Here is a 6,822-nt window from a genome sequence, read left to right on the forward strand (position 1 = left end):
CAGCAAGCATGAGGGAGTGGGGTTGGGATCTGGAGTGCAAGACCAGTTTTGGATACACTGAGCCTGAGGTGCCATGGGACAGCCAGGTGGGGATGTCTTGTAGACAGGTGGAGGTTTCTAGGCTGGAGATAATGATCAGGAAGTTTCAAGTTGAAGGCTGGGCCTGTGTCAAGTGCAAAGGGAATCCAACTTTCGGGGGAAAGGTAGAGGAAAAGGGATGCCCACTAAGGAGTTAGACTTTCCAGGAGATAGTGCCTGATGGGCATGGGCGTGGAAGGGGGAGATGTGCTGCCTCTGGGAAGGCGAGAGCAGAGGTCATCAGAGCTGACGGAGTGCAGAGAACTGGACAGCAGGGCATGGTCAGTGGTGTGGAATGCCACAGAGAAACGTCGTAACCCAGGGGCTGACCTTTGACTTGACTCCTTTAGCCATGGTGACCTTGGGGACGTATCACAGAGCTCAGTTGCAGGGGTTGAGGCCTTGAATAGGTGGGGGCAGTGGAGGCAGGGAGGGCAGAGAACTCTAGAGTACCTTTCCAGTGAGAGGGTAGTTGGAGGGGAGATGGGATTGAGAGTGAGCTTTTGCAGTTCAGCAGAGGTGAAGTTGGAATTGATCACGAGAACTTTTCTAGGAAGCTAAGGGGGAAAAAAAAGGAAGAGACCCCAAAATAGAATATGCAAATATGCAGAGATGGGTGAGTTTTCTGAACAGATCCCTTCTCCTGATATAACTCAAATTTGGCTGGGCTGGCATGGGCTGGGCTGGCACAGCTTGCTGGGCACATGGGCCCTGGTTCTGCTCCTTGCCTCAGCCCCATATGGCCTGGGCCCCCGACCAAGCTCTGAGTCCTACCCTGAGGTGGCCTCTTGTTGCCTCTGCCACAGACTTTGGCAGTGAATGTTTGGTGGGGGTGGGGGGGGGGTGGTATTTAGGCTTCCCTCTACCTGCTTACCCAGCCTCTGCAAACCCCCTCTGGCCCTGGGCTGGGGTCGGGTCAGCTTGGCTGTGCCCCTGGTTTCCCTGGGCTCAGCCGCGTTTGGCTCCTGTAGCCTCTGCAGTTGCTGGTAACAGAATTCGGCCTCCTCTATGCTTGAAATGCTTTTTGCAGAGACCCAGGCACTGCCCTATTCTACCTCGGCAGAAGCGGCTCACAGCAATGCAGTGCAATGGTGCTCACTTATCAAGCACCCTCTCTGTGCCAGTCATTGAGCTAGGCATCAATATGCCATCTCAGTTGATCCTCATAACAACCCTGAAAAGTAGACATTATTATCCCCATTTACAGATGAGTGCTTCCTGTTAACCAGACGTGACTGTGCTGGGAAACTGGTCTTTCTAGGACTTGGGTGGGATTGTATCAGCACGATTCCATCAGTGCACCCACCTGGGACCTTGTGCCTGGCTGGCAAGCCGGAAGCTACTCAGAGGGACTGAGGGTCTGTTCACCACTCATCCTTCCTGGAAGTGGCAGCTTGAGTCCTGGAGGGAAATCAGGCTTCTAAGTCAGACTGACTGAGCCGTAGGTCTCTTTTCCACAGAGAACCTAACCTCTTGGAGCCTCAGTTGTGTCCTGTTTGATATTTTCCCTCAATTTATATAAGTGGATGTTGACAACATGTATATCTGAGATGCCAAGGCACTCAGAGCTGGACTGGTGAATGTTCTAGATGACCGAAAGAGTCAGGATCCTGACAATTAGGCATCCCTAGCAAGAGGGACAGGAACAGGGACACTGAGGTCCTGTGGTGGGGACTAGAAAACCATTTGCTCTTCTGCAGGATGCGGTCCCATTTCTTCCCCTCTTGAACCCAGATTCAGACTCAATCTTTCTCAGCCAGTATCTCAGAAAGCCACTGCTGATAGATGGGAATGGCTCAAGGATGACCCTAGGCTAAGATCAACAGGATTTAACAGCCTGGTGTCTCAGCCCAAGGAGGCAGTGCCTTTGGAGGGGCTGTAATAGGAGCGAAGAAGTCTTTCCAGCCCTTTACTCCTCCACCTCTCTTCTAAGTGCTGTGTTCTGATCTGACACCGACCTTTGAAGGAGATGGTCACAAACCAGACTGCCTAGCACCTAGGACAGTCTCAGTAGAAGTTTGTTAAATGACTGGCTGATGATGTCCTAGGAACCAACCAGGATTAGAGAGACCAAGCAAAGCCCCACGAGGGACCTAGTTGGAACTGGGGTTATTTACCCTGAAAAAGAAGTAGATTTAGAAGGACATGACCTCTGTGTTGAAATCCCTGAAGGGCTCTATTCTAGGAAGAGGGATTAGACGTGGTCTGTGTAGCCTTGGAGGATAGATTTAGGACCGCTGGGTAGAAGTCTTCCACTGGGGAGGAAGACTTTGTGTCAGAGCTAAACAAGAGGGGCAAGGCTGCCTTGGGGGAAAGCTCATCGCCACTGGAGGCATGTAAGCAGAGGCTACATGGCGTCCAGAAGGGCTGTTTGAGGGGCTCCCAGGTTGGACTGAATGACCTCTGAGAGTTACTTCTGACCCTAAGAATTGGGATTGTTGGATCACGGTATCCATGAAAGAAAGTGAACTGTTTGTGGGAAACCACATGTCTGCATGCATTTCTTTTCCTCACTCAGGTGGCCCCAGCAGGCCCAAGGATCACATCAGAATTGGGTGGGTCCTGCGATGCCTTCCATCCTCCAGAGATTTAAAAGCATGTTTATTTCAGCCTACAAACAAGAAGGAAATGCAGAAGATAGAATGAGAAAGCTTTGTCTACTCTGGTCCAGATAGGAGATAGAAGAACTGCTGGTTTAGCTCCTTTTTCTCATTTTGTAAACAAAGAAATGGAGGCCTGGCCTGGGGTAGGGTCTTGCTTAACTTGGGTCAGTGGTCAAGCTGGGGCTTGATCTTTGGCCTCCCAGCCATGTCTGGTCAGGAGACTTTGTTAGTCTTGATGGGTTCCGCATGACTCCCACAAGATCCTGCTCTGCCTCAGGCCTTGGGCACTGAGAATGGAGGCTCAGAGATGGATTTTGAGGGGGGCGGGCAGGAGAGGGAGTAGGGTGGAGTGGAGGGAGGAGTTTGTCTCCAGAAAGGCTTGGGAGTATACATAGTTGACCCTTGAACAAGCGGGGTTAGTGGTGCTGACCCTCTGTGCAGTCGAAAATCCACATATAACTTACAGTCTGCCCTCGGAAACTGCTGTTCTGCATATGAGGACTCAACTGACTGGGCATAGGACTGTGTAGCACTGTAGTTTCTATTAAAAAAAAAAAATCCACGTGTAAATGGACCCACGCAGTTCAAACCCATGTTGTTCAAGGGTCAACTGTGTTACCTACACACTTGGTCTCTGCTAAGACTCTGTTCTTAAGTGGCCACCAGGTGGCACTCCCGCCACAAGCCCAGTGCCATATGGGCAGAGTTTTGGGGCTAAGGATGCCGGGCTGCCCTTGGAAGCCATGGGAGGACTTACCATGTTTTGGAGTGAGCTGAGTGCCCTGACAGAAGGAGAAAAGGTCTCTCCTCTGCCAGTCTCCTGTTCATCACTGAATATCCCCCTGTGGATTTTTACTTTTTGTCTCTCAACTTGGCTGGCCAGACTCCGATCTTAGCAGTTTAGGATAGGGCCAGTCAAATAAAAATGCATCTAGAATGACTAGGACAGAGAACAGAGATCCAGGAATGGGATGCTGCTGGGAAGTATTGACCCTCAGAGCTAAGAAAGGTGGTGGCAATTCTGAGAAGTTCTTCATTTAGGGTGGCTCTGAGCTGGCCTAGAAGGAAGAGGCAGCCTTGGGTAGGAGGGGAGGGGCAGGCACTTGAGGGGACATCCTGTCAGAGGTTTAGGGGTGGGCAGACCACTGAGGGAAGGGTGAGATGTGGTATTAGCGTCTGTATGAGCCGAGGTTTCCTCTGCGTGCCTCGCTTGGTCCAGCCCTGAGCCCTGACATGGTCTTCCAAGAGTTGGGCCAAGTCCAGTGGTAGCTGAGGCTATTATGACCATGCCTGTGCCTTTGAGATAGTCAGGGGCCTACACACCATGAGCACACAGTAAGTTGGAATTCCCAGATGTGGCCTACATGACCATCAATATCTTAATTTTGAATTATTTGCAAATATTTTAAAATTGGGAGTTTCAACAAAAACTCATTTTTAGCTTCTTTTGAAAAATCAGTTGTCTGTCATACTGAGTGTACTTTCCCATGGCCCCCAGGGCTGGAGCTGTCTACAGCTGCCCTGTAGACAGATCACCCTGGTCTCTCTGCCCCTGCAATGGGTGGTGGTGGTGATGGGGGGACAGGAAGAGTTGGCTATTATTAGTGGCTGCAGGTCCTGGGTGGGAACCAAGCTCTGAGGCTTCATGAAGGGGCTGTCGTGGGCTTGGGCTCCTTAGACCTCCCACAGGCCTCTTGTTAGGGGTGGGTCACTCCTTTGAAGACCAGGTGTAGCCATGGGATCAGGGCTGAGGAGGGGTCAGAGGAAGCCTGGAGTGTGAGGAATGCTCTGAGTATGGCCCTAAAAGGCCTTACTTGGAAGGCTGGGGAAGGCTTCCAGGGCCTCTTGCGGCTTTGGGACCTCAGGTCTATGTGTGTCCATTTCTCTGACTCCCCAAGGGTCTTCTTGGATTTGGCTGTGCCTCCACTGCCCACAGGGAAGACCTCTACGAGGTAGGTTTCTCCTAGGTAGAAGCCCCCACATCATTTCTTTCTCACAGCCTCCTCCCCCTGCTCCCCCCATGCGGAGTGGCAGGGAAGGGGAGGGCAGGAGTGTGCCTCCCCCTCAGACCTGTCAGCCTCCACATATGTTGCTTCCTCTGCTGATCCATTTCCCATCATTGACTGTGAGTGTGGATTGTGCCCCTGTCCTTGGTTCAGGCCCAAAAGCCAGCCTTGGGCCCCAGTGAAGAAGGTGGGCTCCTGTCACCACCTACACCATTCCGATTTGATTTCCCTGTGCTACCTGAGGCAGGCAAGTCCACGCCAAACACTGGCCCTGTGCTCTCCCCACCCTGGGTACCCGTCCTCCTTCACGCCCTTCCTCCAGCGGCACTCTTCCGCTACAGAGTTACTGTCCCAAATCACTTCCGCGGGCTCGCTTCTCACCTCCCCTGGCTGCCTGTAGCCAACCAGGAGTGGGCTGCCATCTGGCGCTGGCCCTTTGCCCTTAGATTGGCTGGCTCGGGGTGTCCATTGGGGTGAAGCAGGTGCTGAGATGAGCATGGAGGAGCCCTTCCAGAGGCCCTCCCTGTAACATGAGGTGGGACAGTCTTCAGCACTATCCCCTCACCCACACCCCAGCCTGGAAAAAAATTCCCTGGCGCCTGCCCCAGTTTCCATCTGCTGCCCTGTTTCTTGGGAGGCTGAGCCCAGCCCCTGACCTGCCCTCCTGTTTAGCACCTGGTAACCTGGGCCCCTGTCTGGGTCTTTCTGAGGATCGTTTGGATCCAGCCACACACAGGAGGCAGTAGCGGAAGGGTGCGATGCATTGAGAGCATTATGATATAGAAGATAAGGGTGTGGGCCCCAGAGAGACTGCCTGGGCTTCAATCCCAGCCCTTCACTAATGAGCTGTGTGACCTTGGGCACATCTCATCCCCTCTCTGTACCTTGGTTTCCATGTTTGCAAAAGGAGCCAAATAATAGCACCTACCTCTTAAGCTTGCGAAGATGAAATGAATTAAAATGAGGCTATGAAACGTGCACGGCACATAGTAACCTCAGCATTAGCTATTGCTATTGGAGTCAGAAAACCCAGGTTCCCATCTTGGCTCCATCAGCTGAGCTTGGGGAGATCTCTCTCCCTCCCTGTGCCTCAGTTTCCTTCTCTAATATAGGGTTGTGCTCTCTCGCTCACTAAGGGAGAGAATGTAGGACTGGCAGGGAGAATGTAGGTGGAAGTGGGTTGTGTGTTGTGAGTTGCTGTGCACGTGGGCAGTGTTATCATCAATTCTGAATTCTCAGTTCTTAAAGGCAGGGCAGGCAATTTCTTAATTTGCTTACCTTTGCAGAGAGGGCGGACACTGGGGGTCATAAAGTTCAGCAGATGAGGCCCTGGGCTGGAAACAGTGTGTCAGTCTTGGAGGCCAGCCTGGGCCAGGACGTGCTGCTGGCTTCAGGGCCACAGGCTTGGGTATAGGACTGGGGAGGGGCCGTTCGACTGTCCACAGCCTCCCTCTCTTTGTGGCAGTGTACCTCTGGGCATCATGAAGCTGTTGGCCCTACCCAGCAGGCCAGGAACCTAGTCTTACACTATCTCTGGAGGCATCCTGATTTCACCTTTTGGCCTGTTGGGGTATCTTAGGAGCACTTAGGGAAGAAAGAGGGGATAGCTGGAAACAAAATATGGAATGGTAAGGCAGAACTTCCCGGTGATAACCTTTTCTTGGCTCTGGAGCTGGGCAGAGGGCTGGAGCTGGGGCTGGGGCCAGGGCAGCCTGTTCCCTGTCTTTGGTGGTGTCTGCAGTATGTGAATCGAGTCCAGCTAGGTGTGTGTGTCTTGGAGGCCCCAATACACCTCTGCTCCTTCCTCCTCAACCTGTCTTCTCTCCGTGCAGTCCACCTGGGGATAGACAACCAGTAAGCACTGGATAAGTGGATTTCCCATCCATGGTTACCTTGGGCCGAAAGAGAGATGGAGGGTCTGGACCCTGTCTGGTTTGAGGGAGAGGAGACTCCTTTACAAAGGGCAGACACGTGGCTCTGAAAAGATGAGCTGACGGCAGAGCTTCCTAGGGCTGTTCAGATGACTGCAGAGGGACTGGGCAGGACCCTGCCGGGGGTCACCACCAGGTCATCAAGTTGCCTGCACAGCTGAGCCCTATGCATCTTGTGGGCAGAGATCCCTTAAAGCTGGTCTG

The sequence above is a fragment of the Eubalaena glacialis genome, chromosome 2, assembly GCF_028564815.1.
Source record: "Eubalaena glacialis isolate mEubGla1 chromosome 2, mEubGla1.1.hap2.+ XY, whole genome shotgun sequence".
In the NCBI taxonomy this organism is placed as follows: domain Eukaryota; kingdom Metazoa; phylum Chordata; class Mammalia; order Artiodactyla; family Balaenidae; genus Eubalaena; species Eubalaena glacialis.